The 18653-nt window shown below is 38.8% G+C and overlaps 1 protein-coding gene across 9 annotated transcripts in view; it reads right to left on the bottom strand.

The window, feature by feature from the left end:
• The window catches only part of PDE10A (phosphodiesterase 10A), a 582460-nt gene that overhangs the window by 13533 nt on the left and 550274 nt on the right, over positions 1-18653 (bottom strand). The gene's annotated exons all lie outside the window — the stretch shown is intronic.

The raw sequence follows: 18653 nt of genomic DNA, 5'->3' as shown, positions 1-18653 counted from the left end.
GTAAAGGCTAGAAAGACTTGTGCATTTTCAGGAATAAGGCTTAAATAGCAGGCATCACTTGGCAACCGGGAGGAGAGTAGGCAGGGAGAGAAGCAGTGTTGCTTCAACTGGAAGGACCTGGGTCACCTCTGTCACTGGCCCGTGAAGGGTTACCGTGCACCTCAGTATTACTGCTGTCATCAAGACAGTTGGGCATGGCTCTGGGGCCACCTAAATCCTCATGGAGTTCTGCAAATGTACAGGGTGAAGAAACCTTGAAGAAAAAAACTACCCCCATCCTTTTGTTTATAGATGAAACATGTGAGGTGCAGAGAAATGAATGACCTCCCCACGGCGCAAGCAGCTCAAGATAAGGCCAGAGCAGATGCAGGTTCTCGGCATGTGCGATGGGAGCTGCGTCTCAACACTTTGCAAACTCTAACCTCCAAAGGAATGAGTTCTCTTTTTCTGTTGCTTTGCATTCACATTTTGACTTCTTTTTTCTAAATGTGGTTTGATCTGATCTTTCTTCTTGAAGAAAAAGAAAAAAACTGCTTGAAAACTTGAAACGGACATACCCCTACAATTTTAATGGATTTGGTCTAGTGACCCAAATGAAATCTATGCTTAATGGTGGCACGAACCGCTGATTAGTAAGGAATTTTAATATACTGACTTTAACTTTTATGAAGCAAATTACATACTTTAAAAAGCAAATTATCAAGAAAGATACAAAACTGTGGAGCGAATGAGATGCGACCATTTGTAGCTCATATGTACATTCTAACGAGTCTCGGGAATCTGCCGCTGCCTCCGCTAAAAGCTGCCTTAGTTCTTGTAACCGCACAGATGGTCCCCTCCAGGGGGCACAGCCCCGCCCTGGGTCCTGAGCCTGCCCCCACCAGGGCAGAGGGCACATTAAGAACGCCTATCCGTCGCTGCAGCCGAGCCTCTGATGTAGCGGCTCTCCCGCACACAGATTCCTGGCTATTTGGGAGACCCTGCCTGGTCTGTTACCCGTGTCTGGGACGCCGATCCCTTGCAAGGCTCCTTTATTTCCCATCAGCCCACTTCCTTTAGGCCATTTCCCTAATTAAGGATCACTTTTACAACCTCACTTTCCTTAAAGAACACGTCTTTATTGGGGCAGACTAAATGGCTGATGAGACTTCTGTGCACCCTTCTTGTGACTCCAAACAGATGCCGTGTGAAGATCCAACTTCCTCAACATGATCAGGAAACTCTGTATTTTCTTGATGCAGGAGTTTCCTAATAAGCACTTTGTGGTTTAAAGGAAGAATATTTCTGGATTTGGGCTTCTAGAAGAACGAGTTTGTCATCTGTTTATTCAACAGGTAAATTCATTAAACAGAAACAGAACATGAAAATAAAACTATGACTGTTTCATAAGATTGAAATAATTCAATCTCGTATATATTCACATATATACCTCAACATTTACTTCTGTTGGCTAAACATTCTAACAAGCTTTACCTCAAAAAAGATTTATCTCGTAAATCCACAAAACAAGAAATGTTCACAGAACTGGGCACACTGTAGGACGCAAGGAACCAATTTTCTCCCTGGACCAGACTTCACAGGTAGTGTGGTTACTATTAGGGTTGAGAAGATTATGACCCAGTTGTCATTCAGATTTCACTGTCAAAATTACTTAGGCAAAACAATTCAACAGTAATTATTTTACTGGTAACCAAAAAAGTAAGAATAAACAGGTAAGAAAGTTTTTATTAAATGCCTTTAATAAATTACTTATCTTTTACTCTCAATGACAAATCAGTTAGATGGTCATGGTGGCCTGGAAATATTAATGTAAATTGGAATCATTTTATTTCTTTCCATGAATGGAACGTAGGTTTAACTGGGATAGTTGCTTAATTCATCATGCGTTCTGATAATCAACTCTGAGAGGGACGGAGTTTATGCTAACTAAATTCTAGGTACAATCTTGTATAACCGAGTCAGCAAAAATAACAAAAAGCCCAATGCAATGCCTATGTTATAGATGATTCTTTGGTAAGTAATTTCAGGGAGTTTGACTACATTCATTTATTCCAAAATTTTTTGAATGCCTCTATGTATCAGGCACAGTTATAGTAATGAATCAAGTACCCTGCTCTTTATAGAACTAACATTCTAATATGGACACGCAGAAAATAAGGTAAAAAATTTCATTGAACAAGCTTGTAAAAATTATTGTAAAAGAGGCAGAACCAAGAAGATCTGTGAAAGTCCCACTAGAGATGAGTAGGTGTGGAAGTTCTAATGTGTCCATGAGGGGCATGGTGAGCTTGAGGAACAAGCCGGTCTGGCTGATGTGGAGGGACGAGGCACGGCACGGGGCGCTGCCCGGTTTGGAGACAAGGCGGGAGTCTACTATTCCAAGTCAGATGGTCACACAGCGGAGGCTGCGAGCAGAGGAGTGACATGCTCCACGTGGCAGAGAGATCTTGGTGGAGAATGACTTGTACAATCACAGGGGCAAGGGAGGATGGGGAGAGATCACTTAGGAGACCACAGTGGTCCAATGAGAGAGGAGAGCAGCATGATTCTGATGGGGGCAGGAGACAGGGGCAAGAGGAAGGCTCTGGGTGTCAGGTAGAGAGCCAAGGTGAACCACAGGAGCATCTGCAGGTGTTATGGTGACACAGCCACCCTCCCCCGCTCCTCTCCCTTCTACTCAACCCCCAGGCAAAATCCCAGACCCGGCGGGACTAGACACAGGATCCATCAGGGTGTGTAGACATTCTGACCTCTCACCAGGGCCGTCCTACCTTAAAATTCTCCTCCCACATCAGAAGATCACAGAATCGCAGAACTTTACCAAAGGAGAGGAAACCACACAGCGTGCAGGATTTCAGGGGGGTCACTCTCCCATTATGCTCCCCACGCCCTGAATGCCCCCCACACTCTGCAAAAGTTCATCAGCCACGGATACGATGTCGTATTGGAAGAAAAGCAGAAACATGTAGCTGGATCAGATGAAACCTAAGTAACTTTATAAAAGATTTCAGATAGAGATATGAAGATTATATATTATATATTTATATATATATATACATAAAGAGTGAGTTCTCATGTGATTATTACAATTCTTCATTTGTGTCAATATCTGGAATTCAAGAAGACTGAAGGGCTAGCTAATTTCCACAGTGAGCTCCAAACAGAAGACTTCTCCACCCTCACTGTTCACCAGGCTCTGACATCATTCCGGCCTCCCGAACAACGTGGCCTGGTTGTAAAACACCATCAACATTACCTACTTCAACCCAAGGTTATCAGCCAGGGCCCTAACATGAAAGAGATGGCACAGCCAGGGGGACGGGAAGGCCGACTGACGAGCTGAAGGGGAGGCCAAGGATGGGGAGTCACCGAGGGTCAGTGGCAGCAGGCAGGCCCTGCCCTGCGCCCGAAGGGGCAAGGATCCGGAGCTTTCCCCAGAAGCACTGTGAAGCCAGGGGCCCGCAGGGCGAAGCCAGGGGAACAAAGGCAACCCTTCTGTCCTCCTGCCTTCTCATCTCTTGTTAGTGCCACCAGTCTCTGAATCCAGAAGCTGGAGGGAGGGCAAGGTTGCTGGGTGACCCAGCCCCCACAGGTCAAAGTGGAAAACATGGTCAGTGGATCTGGAGGCTACTCAGATGACAGGCGTACCCAGAAGGGAGAGCTAGACAGCTGTCATTCACACTGAAAAATACATTTGAAACTCAAACAACTTCAATATCAAATTATACCTCTTTATTCATGTACCAACAGAAAAATGGGTTTAAAGTCAAACTTTCTACTAATCTAAGAAAATCTCTTCCATTGGTGTTTGGGGACCCAGGTTAAAGTGGACAGTCCAGCACAGAACTGTCATGGAAAATAGACAAAAGAAAAAAGAAAAAGGAAAATAAATACATGCCTGCTTATCTTAGAGTGCTCATCCACAAAGAGCTAATCAAAGACCAGGTTTCTACTACGAGGTGGTCTTCATGACAATGTGGCTGAGGTTGGGTAAACTGGGGTCCAGTGGTTAAGTAAAGGGCAAGCTTTTGGGGTGTGTATTAGCAGGTGTTTTGTTTAGAAACTACTATCTAGCCTTATTTTAACTCTTCTGTTTCATTTTAAAATCCCATCATACACAATATTTGAAAAGAGGCTAGGTTAAATCATTTCCCCCCTTAAATTATCATTTTAATGATCCTTTCTTGTTTTTAAACTTATCTTCAAGGAATTTTAAATCACAGTATTAAGTAACTTAAATAAATCATGTTTATGATAACTACTTTTCTGATAATACAACCCACTGTGGCTATTTTTGAAACATTAAACCAGACTCAGGATTCTATGGATTCTCTGAAAATATTATCTGAACAGCTGCAGAGTGAAAACCATAGATGAGATATTTGACTCCTACTGTTTCCAATGACACAATACAAATAACTCTTTGATATAAGCATAAGCATGGTGCAGTGATAAGCTCACTAAAGTAAACTTTAAATTCAAGTTCTCAATTCTTAATTTTATAGAATCCTATGTTGCTTCTTCACAAAACGTCATGGACAGAAAAATGACTACATGTCAAAGGGAAATCACTCTTGAGCAAAATGTGTGTCACAGAGGGATTTGCTATTAAAAATCATCCTAACTTGTGGCTCCTTGCTCTGTGGGGAGCCTGCTTCTCCCTCTCTCCCTGCTTCGCCCTCTGTGTGTGCTCTCTCTCTCTCTGTCCAATCAATAAATAAAATATTTTTAAAAAATCATCTAACTTAAAATGTATTTGCCTAACAAAATCATTGTATTAGTTCTAGAATTGAGAGCCCTTATATAGCAACATGTGCTACTGTAACTTTAAATCAAGTGAGGACATTAGCAATTTCACATTAGAACTTAGTTTCCCTACATTTCAAGTTCTTCAGATGAAACATAAACCATACCTAGCAGAATGAGGCCCTCACGCATTTACTATGGCAGGTAGACAGAGATTCTTAATTTAAATAAAGGATGCACTTCTCTATTTTTAAAATTTTTAATTAATTTATTTTAAAAGATTTTATTTATTTATTTGACAGAGAGAGACACAGCGAGAGAGGGAACACACGCAGGGGGAGTGGGAGAGGGAGAAGCAGGCTTCCTACAGAGCAGGGAGCCTGATGCGGGGCTCTATCCCAGGACCCTGGGACCATGCATGACCTGAGCCGAAGGCAGATGCTTAACAACTGAGCCACCCAGGCACCCCAAGGATGCACTTCTCTAGACGTTAGGGAACTTCATTCTTGGCCAAAGTCTGCCATTGATTTCCTCAGATGAATATCACCTTTTCATGTTTCATTATTAATTCTAGGTATAAAGAGAGAAGCCACTGTCGTTTATCAACTATCCAATGGAGTAATTATAATTAGTATCTACAAAAATTATCAGCTAATATTATCATATATTTAAGTACAGACATTTCAGCAATATCAGGTAAACTGATGTATTAAAAGTATAAAAGAGATTCTCTAAAAGAGAACAAGAGTTCATAATCAAAAATGATACTATACTGATAAGCAGAGGTAAACAGTAAAATAACAGAAACAATAAAATTTATTTAAAAATATATTTCCAGCTTATAGACTACCCATTCACTAATAGAGAAAAAATAGCTTTGGAGAAGCGTCCTTTATTTAAACGGTTTGCAAAGAGCCCCTGGCTGCCATGAATATGGACCGGCTAGCAAGGGAGACACCTGCCCCCTGGACGACATCAGTGCTGATGGCCAGTGGAATCAGGGCAGGCAGCAGTTGCTCATGTTCCTTTTGGGCAGGAATTACTCGAGTGAGAAAACGAGGAGTAAGATATAAAAGCTGGCCGCATTTGGAGCTGGTACCTGACCCTTCTGTACAGTGCCCAGCTGAGCTACCTTCTACCACCGAGATGAAAGATGTCTGCACTCTGCAGGCCTTCTGGAGAAACGGCTGTCCTGATACAGGTCACACCCCCTAGGAGGGTCAGGAGTGCACACACGTCCATGACAAGGATGGCTGGTGGGGTACACATCTAGGCACAGGGAAATGACGCCCGTGTTAACTGGGGCGTAGGAAGGGGCTCTGGAAGATGCAGAGAAGGGTGTGCGGCAGCCGCCACGAGGGCAGTTCTGGACCTGCGCTATGCCTGCCATCCTGAAGGACAGCACGGAACAGCCCCAGATGTGCAATTCCCTACAGACATCGCCCTAGAATCCCCATAAAGAGATCTATGGAAGGCCACCAAAGCCATGTCAGATGTGGGACTATTTCATGCACTGATAATTCTAAACGGAATGAAAAGCTTACTCATCACTATGCATATTCTGTGGGCTGCTTCTATGAGCTCATCAACTCCTAATCCCCTCAGAAAGGAGATTTGATCTCATCTGGTGAATTAAACACCATTCTATATATTTTTTTAATGATTTTATCTAAAGACTTACTGATAGAATTGACATACTCTATCTTGTTTAAGGACAAAACGCTTGAAAAAAGATGGTTCATATTTATCATATAATCATATTTCTGGATTGTACATTTTTGGTTTCTCATACTTTAATTTACGTGTAATTTATATAGAATGAAATGCATACATTTGAAGGATAAAGTTCCAGGAGTATGACAATGTATACAGTCCCAAACTACCACACCAATGAAGACAAGGAACATCTTCATCACCCAGAAACCCCTCCTGCCCTTTTCCCATTCAGTGTCCTTCACCCAACGCCCACAACGGCCAGTCTGAGTTCTATCACAATCATTAGCACTATTAATTCATTTGGCCTATTCTGGTACATCATAAAAATGTTTTAATATAGTTTATACTGTTTTTCTCAGCAAAATGTCTGTGTGACTCATCCATGTTGTTGCATGAGTCAGCAGTTCCCGATTTTTTAAATTGCTGAATAGAACAGTATTCCATTGTAGAAATGCCAGAAACTGTCTATCTATGCACCTGTTGTTGGACATTTGGGTTGCTTCCAGTTTAGATATGTTATGAATAAGGCTGCAGTTAACATTTATGTGCGAGTCTTTGTGTGAACAATATGCTTTTATTTCTCTCAAGTAACCTGAGAATGGAGTCACAAAACAAGCATATATTTAGCAACTTAAGAAACTTCCAAAGTTCTTTCCAAAGCAATTGTGTATTTTATCCTCCCACTAGCACTATGTTACTATTTTAGTAGCTTCACATCCTTGCCATCACCTGGGTATTGTTGGTCTTTTTAATTTTGGCCATTCTAGTGAACATGTAGTGGTTTATTATGGTTTTAATTTGGTTTTCCTTACACATAAATGTGTTGAGCAAAACTTCATGTTCTTATTGGCTTTAGGATCTGAAAAAAAATCTTTCACTCTAGGGCAACCACTAAAAAAAAGTTAAAAAAAAAGAAATACAGAGGATATGTTAAGAAAGGAGAGAAAATGGAATCATATAAAATAATCAATTAAAGCCACAAAAGGTGGAAAAAGAGTGGAAGGCAAAAATAGGAACAAAGAACAACTGTGAAGAATAGGAAAGAGTAACAAACATGGCGTATATTAACGCAACTATATCTATAATCACTTCAAATGTCAGGGGTCTAAATACACCAATTAAAAGTGGTCATCACAGGGGGCGCCTGGGAGGCTCAGTCGGTTAAGCGTCTGCCTTCGGCTCAGGTCATGATCCCAGGGTCCTGGGATCGAGCCCCGCATCGGGCTCCCTGCTCAGCGGGAAGCCTGCTTCTCCCTCTCCCACTCCCCCTGCTTGTGTTCCTGCTCTCGCTGTGTCTGTCAAATAAATAGATAAAATCTTAAAAAAAAAAAGCGGTCATCAGAATGGACTAAAGAACAAGACCCAACCCAGCCATATGCCGTCTACAAGAAACCCAGTTTAAATATAAAGACACACAGAGATTAAAAGTCAGTGAATGGAGAAAGATACCAGACCAACATTATTCACAAGCAAATGGGAACAGCTATATTAATTTCAGACAGGACAGACTTCAGAGCAAAAGTTATCAGCAGTAAAGACGACCATTTTAATAATAATGAAGGGGACAGTTCTCCAAGAAGATGTAACAATCCTCAACTTGTCTGTGCCTAACAGTAGAACATCAAAATATGTGAGGCAAAAACTGACAGAACTGCCAAGGAGAAATAGATAAATACACTATTTTAGTTGGAGATTTCAACACCCTTCTATCAGAAATGGGCAGACCCAGATAGCAGAAAATCAGTGAGGACATGTTAGAATTCAATAAGTCCATCAAACTATTACATATAATTGACATCTGTAGACTACTTTAACAACTATCGAAAACACATTCTTTCAAGCTCACATAGAACATTCACCAAGATAGACCATGTTGCAGGGCACAAAATACACCTTAACAAATTTAAAAGAATAGAAATCGTACAGTGCATGATTTTTAGACAACAATGGAATTAATGAGATAGCAATAACAGAAAAATAGGTCGGAAATCCCCCAAATACCTAGAGATTAAACAAACCATTTCCAAATAACACACAGGTCATAGAGGAAATCAAGAAAAATTTAAAAATATTTATGACTACATGAAAATGAAAACACAACTTAACTTGTGGGATGCAGGGAAAGCAGTGTTTAGAGGGAAATTTTTAACATTAAATGTGCATAATAGAAAAGAATAAAGATATAAAGTAAAAAAAAATCTAAGCTTCTATTTCAGGAAGCTAGAAAAAGAAGAGCAAATTAAATCCAAGTGAAGCAGAAGAAAAATAAAGAATTAGAGCAGAAATCAATGAACTTGAAAAGAGGCAGTTGACAGCAAAAATCAACCAAATCAAAAGCTGGTTCTCTGAAAAGATCAATAGAAACAATAAGCCTCTCTAGCCAGTCTAACTAAGAAAAAAAGAGGATACTAATAACTAGTATCAGAAATGAAATGAGAGAGAGAACGTCACTACAGATCCCAAGGACATTAAAGGGATAATGAAAGAACACTCTCAACAACCCTATGCCCACAAATTTGACAACCTTCATGAAATGGGCCAATTTCTTGAACGATACAATCTGCCAAAACAAAAAGAAGTAGATCATCCAAATAAGCCTATATCTATTAAAGAAGTTGAATCAATAATTAATACCCTTCCAAAACAGAAAGTACCAGGCCCAGATGGGTTCAGATGGTGAATCCTACCAAACATTTAAGGAAGAAATTATACCAATTCTCTATAATCTCTTTTAGAGGACAGAAGCAGAGGTAACACTTCTAACTCATTCCATGAGGCCAGCATCACCCTCACACCAAAACTGTGCAAAGACATTACCAGAAAACTATAGACTCATACATCTCATAGCATAAATGCAAAAATCTTCAACAAAATATTAGAAAATCTAATATAATGCAGTATAAAAAGAATTATATGGGTCCAATTATGATTTATCCCAGGTATGTAAGTCAAGTTCAGTACTAAAAAAATCAATTAGTGTAACCCATCATATCAAGAGACTAAAAAGAAAAATCACATTATCCTGTCAGTAGATGTAGTAAAAGCATTTGACAAAATCCAACAGTCACTCATGATAAAAGCTTTCAGCGAACTAGGCATAGGGAGAACTTCCTCAACTTGATAAATATCTACAAAAAACCTACAGCTAACATCATACTTAATGTTGGGAAACTCAAAGCTTTCCCACTAAGATCAGGAACAAGGCAAGGACGTTCTCTTTCACTATTCCTTTTCAACACTGTACTGGAAGTCCTTGCTAATGCAGTTAAGACAAGAAAAAGAAATAAATGGTATACTGATTAGAAAGAAAAAATAAAACTGTTCACACATGGCATGACTACCGATTTAGACAGTTTGAAAGAATCAATAAAAATGCTTCTGGAACTAATAAATTATTACAGCAAGGTCACAGGATACAAAGTCAACATACCAAAGGCAGTCATTTCCTATATACCAGCAACAAACAAGTGAAATTTGAAATTAAAAACCAATTACTATTTACATGAGAATCTCCCCTCCCCAGAATGAAATACGTGTTTATAGGGAAAGGCAAAAGACCCAGCAAAGCCAACACAATATTGAAGGAGGAGAATGAAGTTGGAGGACTGACACTACCTGACTTCAAGATTTACTATAGGGCGCCTGGGTGGCTCAGTTGGTTAAGCGACTGCCTTCGGCTCAGGTCATGATCCTGGAGTCCCGGGATCGAGTCCCACATCGGGCTCCCTGCTCAGCGGGGAGTCTGCTTCTCCCTCTGACCCTCCCCCCTCTCATGTGCTCTCTCTCTCTGTCATTCTCGCTCTCTCAAATAAATAAAATCTTTAAAACAAACAAACAAAAAAACAAAAAAAGATTTACTATAAAGCTACAGTAATCAAGACAGTGAGTGGAGAAAGAATAGACAAACAATTCAATGGAACAGAACAGAGTTCAAAATAGACCCACATAAATATAGGCGAATCACCTGTGACAGAGGCAAAAGCAATAAAATGGAACAAAGATAGTCTTTTCAACAAAGGGTGCTGGAACAACTGGACATCCACATGCAAAAAAATAAAAAAAAAAGCATCTATATACAGACCTTTAACTCTTCCCCAAAAAATCGACTCAAAATGGATCATAGACCTAAATGTAAAATACAAACTTATAACACTCCTGTACAGGAATACCAAAGAATAATCTGTTACTGTCTTGACGCTCTCCTCTACTGCTGCATTACATTTTATAAACACTTGGTAATCAGTGTTAGCATACAGATGGAAAGGCTGATGTGCCTGAAAGTACTGAATGCCACCCCTGAGCACTGGGTGATGCTGCGTTCTCTCACCTTCTGACTCTGCATAAGTGTGCTGCATAAGCCCCTGGCCCCGCCTCAACCCCCCACAAGGCATCAGTTGATCTCCTGTCCTCTATGGTAGAGCTTGTTTTTCTTTTTGCTGACCCCTCCCCTCACTTCTCTGGGACTTCCTAAATGCCCTCTGTCCAAGTCTTTCTGCTGCGAAAAGTGTTTGCTCTGGCCTAGGAACACTGGGAGTGGAAAAGTATTCAGTTGTAGGCATGTCTACAAATTCTTCACCTTCCCAATAGCACAGCTGGTCTCTTCTTACCAGGACACAGTCAGTCTCATTCTCAGAATCTCTGAGTCTGGCCAGCTGAAGGCCCCTGCTCTTCTCTCATGGGCACAGGCCAGCTCTGATGATGTCCTCACTGAAAAGGCAGACAACCATGGGATTTCAAGGGCTCCAAAGACTGGAACAGAGATGGCCCTTTCTGGTGAAGCTCAAAGGCTCCCACCCTGCATACAGGCCCATGTGCCCACATGTGCCCAGCTTGAGTCAGGACACTGAGCTCACCCAGTCCCACTGGTTTGGGTATTAGTTCACAGCAGCTTGATTACAAACAGGATCAAATCATGCAGAGTTTCTGATTTTAGGTAATGCTATTGTGAAAATGAGCTTAACTGCTTTCCAGTATAGTCATTAAGATTCTCTTAACTTCCCTTCTCCAGGATACCTTGCATGAGTCATGGCTGGAGAATCTCACTACACCGAGAAGCTGAAAGGTGAGATTCCTGGGGTTTGTCTTCCCAGCAATGAACCCAAGTCCTCCCTGCAGGACTGTTATCCCTGATCTAAGGTTAGAACATCAGGAGACCATGACCTGGTAGATGTCTCCTTACCTAATCACTCTCCATCCAAGAGGGAAGACAGGTGTCTGTGCAAATTCACCTGGGTGGGGATGAAAGACAAGGAGGCCAAACAGGCACAGAATGGGGCTGTCCTGTACTCAGGAAGCCCCAGTGAAGTCTTTAGGCCTGGCCAGGATCTTCCCTTCCCAAAGTCAAGTCTATTTGCCCCCAGGGTCAGTTGGACAATTTTGATTGCAGAAGACAAAAAAATCACGTAGGCCTCTGTATTAATTTGCTAGGGTTGCTGTAACAAAGTACCACGAACTTGGTGGCTTAAACAATGGAAATTCATTGTCTCACAGTTCTGGAGACCAGACGTCCAATATCCAGGTGTTGGCAAGGTTGCTTCCTACTGAGGACCATGAGGGAAGGGTCTGTTCCAGGCCTCTCTTCTTGGCTTGCAGGTGGTCATCTTGTCCCTGTGTCTTCACATGGTCTTCCACTGTCATGTCTGTATCCAAATTTCTTCTTCTAAAGATATCAGTCATATAGGATTAGGACCCACCCATATGGTCTCATTTTATCTAATTACTCTTTCAAGGCTGTCTCTCCAAATATTGTCACATTCTGGGAATTAGGATTTCAACACAGGAATTCTTTTAGGGGACACAATTCAGCCCATAACAGTTGCTAGAACACAATTTTATTTTGAGGATATTCATGGCCCAGAGCTAAGCTGGATGGCTGTTCCTTTCACAATCTCTCTCCACAACCTTTTCATTCCCTCAGATGAAGTCAAACACCCTTTGCATCCTTACAGAACTTGCCACCACTATAATTAAACCATGTGATGCAAAGTTATTTCATTGATGTGTCAATCTCCCCGTTCGACTGGAAGCATCAGGCGGCAGCAGGGCAAGTGGCTGTCTTGTTCTTTGCTGCACATCCAGCACCTGGCCCAGGTTTGGCACGTGACAATCCGGAGTTGTGGAACTGTGGGTCTCTCTGTGCTTCTGCTCGCTTCTCTCACTCCTCGCTGGCCAATCCCTCAGGAGCCTCTGATCCAACATACTCACATTTCAGAGAGATATTCCATACACTATAATTTCACTTCATATCATTTGTGTTAACATTTAACCTCCTTTAAGGTCATTCACATTTTTACTTAAAACTTAGAAGGTAAATCTTTCATGTAATTTTTACTTTGTCTTATTATTGAGTTATTAAGAGTTACAGAAGACCTAAATATGGAAAATATTTTTCTCACATTGGGTGGCTTTTCACTTCCTTAAAGGTTGTTTTGAAGATTATGAGTTCTTAATGTGATAAAGTCCAATCTATTTTTTATTTGTTTGAAGGTTAGTGCTTTCATTTTGTTTCTTCCAGCTTCACTGAGGTAAGACTGACAATAAAAGTTGTATGTATTTAGGTTGTACAATGTGATGATTTGATACATGTATACACTGTGAAATGATCACCACAATCCAATTAACACATCCATCAGCTCATATAGTCCCTTTTTCTGTGTGTATGATGAGAACACTTAAGACCTACTCTCTTAGCAAGCTGCAAGTATAATATACAGTATTATTAACTATAATTGCCATGCTATAATTAGAACCCCAGAACTTATTCATCTTACAAATGAAAGCATGTAGCCTTTGACCAACATCTCTGAAGGTTAGTGCTTTCTGTGGGCTACGGAATCTTTGCCTACCCAAGATCATGAAGACTGTCTCCTATGTTTTATTCTAGAAATTTTTATGATTTTAACTTTTACATTTAAGTCTATCATCCACCTGAAACCTCAGTAATTCAAGAGCCATGTGTTGAAAAGACTATCCATTCCTCCTTTGAATTCTCTTGACACAGTAGTTGAAAATCAATAGGCTACATAGTGTGTCTTCTGTACTCTGTTCCACCTATTTATTTGTCTACCTTAACACCAATACACACTGTCTTGATTACTGGTACTTTATAGTAAACCTTGAAATCAGGTAGTGTTAAGTCCTCCATTTGGGCTTTTGCTTTGACACAATTGTTTTGACTATTTTTTAAGATTTTATTTATTTGAGAGAGAGAGAGTGCAAGTGCACACACAAGCAAGGAAAGCAGAGGTGAGAGAAGGAGAAGGAGGTTCCCCGCTGAGCAGGGAGACCAATGCGGGGCTTGATCCCAGGACCCCGAGATCATGACCCTAGCTGAAGGCTGACACCCAATCAACTGAGCCACCCAGGAGCCCCTTGCTTTGACTATTTTAGATCTTTTGTATTTCTATATAAATCTGAGGTTAGCTTGTCAATGTCTACAAAAAAGCTTGTTAAGGTTTCAAATGGGATTACATTTTTGGAGGAATATTTGCAGAGAATCGATACCTTAGCAATACTGATTTTTGTAATTCATAATCATGATATATATCACTCTATTCATATAGTGCTCTCTCAGAAATGTTTTACATTTTCAGTACAGAGACTTATATATCATGTTAAATCTATTCCAGTATGTTATTTAAAAAAAAATGACACACCAAGTGAAATTGCTTTATTAATTTCAATTTCTGATAGTAATATTCATATATGAAAATAAATGATTTTTTAAAATGTTGATCATGTATCCTGTAAACTTGCACTTAAGTCTAGCAGAGTTTTTGGAGATTCCTTAGGATTTTTTTCAGTAAATGGCATGTGATTTAAAAATAAGGACAGATTTACTTTTTCCTTTCAACTCTTATGCGTTTTACTTCTTTCTCAATGTGATGCACTGACTAGGGCTTCCAGCTCAAAGGAGACTACAAGTGGTCATTGTGGGTATCCTTCATTTGCTTCTAGACTTGGAGGGAAAGTCCCTTCTATATCATCTGTCATCACAGTGGCTATAGTGTTTTCAAAGATGCTCTTTAAGAAATTAAAGAAGTCTCGTATTCCTAGTTTGCTCAGATATTTCCCCCATCAAGAGGGGATTTTGGCAAAAACTTTTTCTGCATCTTTTGAAATGATCACATAGTGTTTCTTTATTCTATTCCTGTGAATTATATTAATCAGCAAATGCTATTCCTCAGATAAAATCCACTTGTTATGCTTTATTATTTTTTTATATATGACTGAATTTGCTATATTTTGTTATAATTTTGCATCTATGTCCATGAGGAATATCGACTGATCTAAATTAAATTTACTACTTTTGTAATGTGTCTGTCAGATGCTGGTATCAGGATTATGCAGGCTTCATAAAATAAGGTGGTAAGTGGTTCCTATTTCCATTTTCAGAAACAATATTTTTTCTTCCATAAATGTTTGATAGAATTCACAAGTGAAACCATGAGAGAGCCACAGTGATGGTGGTCTCCACATCTACATTCATATGCCCCTCAAATCTTTGGTGACCCAAGGACCAAGGTCGAAACAGAAACAGAACCACCCTAAAAATGTTTGAAGGCACATAGTCCATTAGTGTAGGGTGATCTATGAGAAATTTAACTGGCCACCAAATAAAGGTCAGTTATTTTTAGAGAAAGGTAACAGAATCCAGAAAGATGACAGAGCATATGACCCACAATGTAATATATAAATAAAGAAATAGAGAAATGTATTCCATGATCCAGAGAAAAAATAGTCAACTAAACAGATGCATAGAAAACTGAGGTGGTGGAAATGCGCACAAGAATTTTTAAATAAGTGATGTGTCAAATTATCTTCAGAAAAAATATATATTTGAATACAAAGAGTGAAGTGATAGAGAATTTTAAGACAGTCATAAAAGCTATAAAAGTGAACCAAAAATAAATCTCAGAACTGAAAAACACACTACATAAAATAAAATACACCACTGGATGGAGTTAACAACAGACTGGAAAGAACACTGGAATTAGAGACACAGTATAGCTAATTACCCAAACTGAGGTACAGGGAAGAAAAAGACTGAAAAAACAATACAGAGCTTTCACAGACTGTAAGATAGTATTAAGTGATCTATCACATGTGTAACTGGAGCTGCCGAAGAAAAGTGACAAATGAGACAGAAAAAAATATTTGAAGAAAAATAATGGTGGCAACTTTTCTGCACTTCACTGAAATCAGCAGCCCATAGTCCCAGAAACCTCAGAGGAAGGACCTCAAGCAGGATCAAAAGCCAGAAGACCACACTTAGGAACATTATAGACAAAGTGGTAGAAACCAAAGATATAGAGAAAATCTTTAGGGCGGCCAGAATAAAAAGACATGTTATATATAGAATAACAATAGGAATGACCACTGACTTAACAGATGAAGGCCAGGAGACAACCAAACATTTGGGGATGGGTTAGCCTGGTGATGGGCATTAAGGAGGGCACATACTGCATGGAGCACTGGGTGTTATACAGAAACAATGAATTGTGGATCACTACATGAAAAACTAATGATGTGTGGTGACTAACATAACATAATAACATAAAATTAAAAGAAAAAAGAAAATCTGTCAACTTATAATCGCAAATCCAGCAAAAATATCTGAAAAGTGAAGCCAAAATAAAAGCATTTTCAGATAAACAAAGGCTGGAAGAAACTGCTATCACCACACTTAAAGAAATGTTAAAGGAAGTTCTTTAGACTAGAGTAAGATGATACCAGATAGAAATCTGGAACTGTTCAAATAAATGTGAAGCATTGGAAATGGTATATATATGTGAGAAAATATGACATTATTTTTCTTTTAAAAAATTCCTTAGTAACCAACTGTTTAATTTTAAATATTCGCAACCTATGTGGGATACAGAACAAATGTATCAGTATCCTACTTAACAAGAGCATACCAGACAAAAAGGGGTATAAATGGATTATTTTTTAAGGTTTTTACATTGTATGGAAATGGAATGATATTAATTCAAGCAACTGATAAAGATGAAGACTGTAAACTCAAGAGCAAACACCTAAAATAGAAAAGAGGTATAACAACAAAGGACAGTAGAAGGTACAGAACAAAGTGCTGAAGGAAACATTCAATTAACTGAGATGAAGGCAGGACAGAAGGGACAAAGAACAAGGGGCTCGAGGGAACACAAAGAAGATAATGAGACAACCAATCAAATACCGTAACATTAAATGCAAACAGACTGAACCGTCCATCAAGAAGTTAGTGATCTCAGGTCTCAACTACTGCTGGTAACAAGACCCACTCTCAGACAGAAAGTCGGGAAACAATGGAAACAATGTCACACGTCACTAGGAAGCATAAAGAAGCTGGTGTGGCTATTAACACAGAAAACTTTAAAGCGAGAAGTATTACAGACAAAAAGAGAATTAATTTCACATTGATAAGATGGTAAATCATGGAGAAGACATAACAAATATAAATGTGCAGGCACCTAATAAAGTTTCTAAACACATGAAGCAAAATTGAGAAATATGTAGAAATTCATAACTTTATTTATACTGGAAGCTGTATTTCCAGTTAAAAATGGGGAAAAAATACATTCACAAGTGATAAAATCTATAAAACGACCATATAGTTTTACCAAGAAATTGATAGGGCCTGTGTAGACAAACTATAAAATGTTGTCAGGATTAAAGACTCATGCCAATGTCTTTGAAGACAATATATTTCCATTTTCACGCGAAGAAATAAACACAGCTGCAATCAAAGTGCCAATGTGGCTATTTTTAACTGATAGCAGAATATATTTTCTTTTTAAGTATTCATGATGAGGGGGATAAAAGTCATGATGTCTATAATTTACATTCAGGTGGCACACTGAGATAAGAAAAGCAGAAATATATGGTAAGATGTTAACAATTCTTGTACATCTCAATATAATTTCTCCTTTTTCTAAGTTTGAAAAATTTTTAATAAAAATATTTAAAAATGCATTTATTAAGTAACAATTTCCATAACATTTTTGGAAGGTAAATGAAAGATGAAGATTATCTTACCAGGTATGTATGATAAATTGCAACATAGTTATGGTCATCAAAACAGTATGATCACAGTCGAGGATTAATTAGCACTTAAATGGCTTAAGGAACTCAAACAATTATCCAAGTTTATATGAAAAACTTCAAGCAGAGGAAAAAATGGATTATTAATTAAATGGCATTGATTTAACCCACCAGGAATAAATAAAAGACATAACTCCAGAAGAACTAAGATCTAACTATGAAAATCAAATCTATAAAAATATACAAAATGAATTTTAAGTACTATTTATATTACTGTGAGGACAAGGGAGGTCATCTTAAGCAAGACAGGAAACCGGATTTGATAAAAACAAATGAGAGATTTGACCTCATGAAATTAAATTTCTTTATAGTCAAAAGAAAATCTGAATCAAGTTTTTGAAAATCGCCTGAAGAAAATATTTGTAACATATAACAGAGAAACTTTTAGTACCCTTAATAAGATATATAATGCAAACTGATGTAAAAAAAAAGTAAACAACTCAACAAAAAAATACGCAAAAGCTCTGAACAGACATATACACAGAAGTAGGAACAATAAATAGCCAACAAACATGAAGCAATCCGTTATGCAGGGAGCTATCAGAAAATGGCACATTTCACGAGCAAGTTTTCACCCACATGTTAGGAGGAGTATGAATTTCCACAAGTCTTTTGGAAAATTTACTATGTTTATATGTTTATAAATTTCTAGCATCATGCACTACACAGTACATATTTTTAGAGGACCAGTAGGTAAGACTAAATAAGCAAGTTTATTACAGCTTAATTTATACTGCAAAAGTCTAGAAATATCTTACCATCAGGGGAAAGGCTTAACAAGCTTTTATATAGTATGGGGTATACAGTACCCCATACTACAAGATGTTATAGAACTCTTAGAAAAAAGGAATGCATCTGGTGTATCACACTTTTATTAAAAAAAAAAAAGAGGACAGTATATTTGTGTATATATATTGTGTACACATGCACACACATACATACACACACACACACACACACCGCAACACAGAACTTGGAATAAACACAGAAAAGTGCATGGGATGATATTATACCCAACAGATTGCTGGCATGGAGTTCAGAAGAACAGAATATTCTTCTTCTTACAAACACTTCTGCACTCTTTGAATTGT

The sequence above is a fragment of the Zalophus californianus genome, chromosome 7, assembly GCF_009762305.2.
Source record: "Zalophus californianus isolate mZalCal1 chromosome 7, mZalCal1.pri.v2, whole genome shotgun sequence".
Classification (NCBI taxonomy): domain Eukaryota; kingdom Metazoa; phylum Chordata; class Mammalia; order Carnivora; family Otariidae; genus Zalophus; species Zalophus californianus.
The sequence above is the reverse complement of the archived record's forward strand: the minus strand, read 5'-3'. Positions and strand labels throughout refer to the sequence as shown.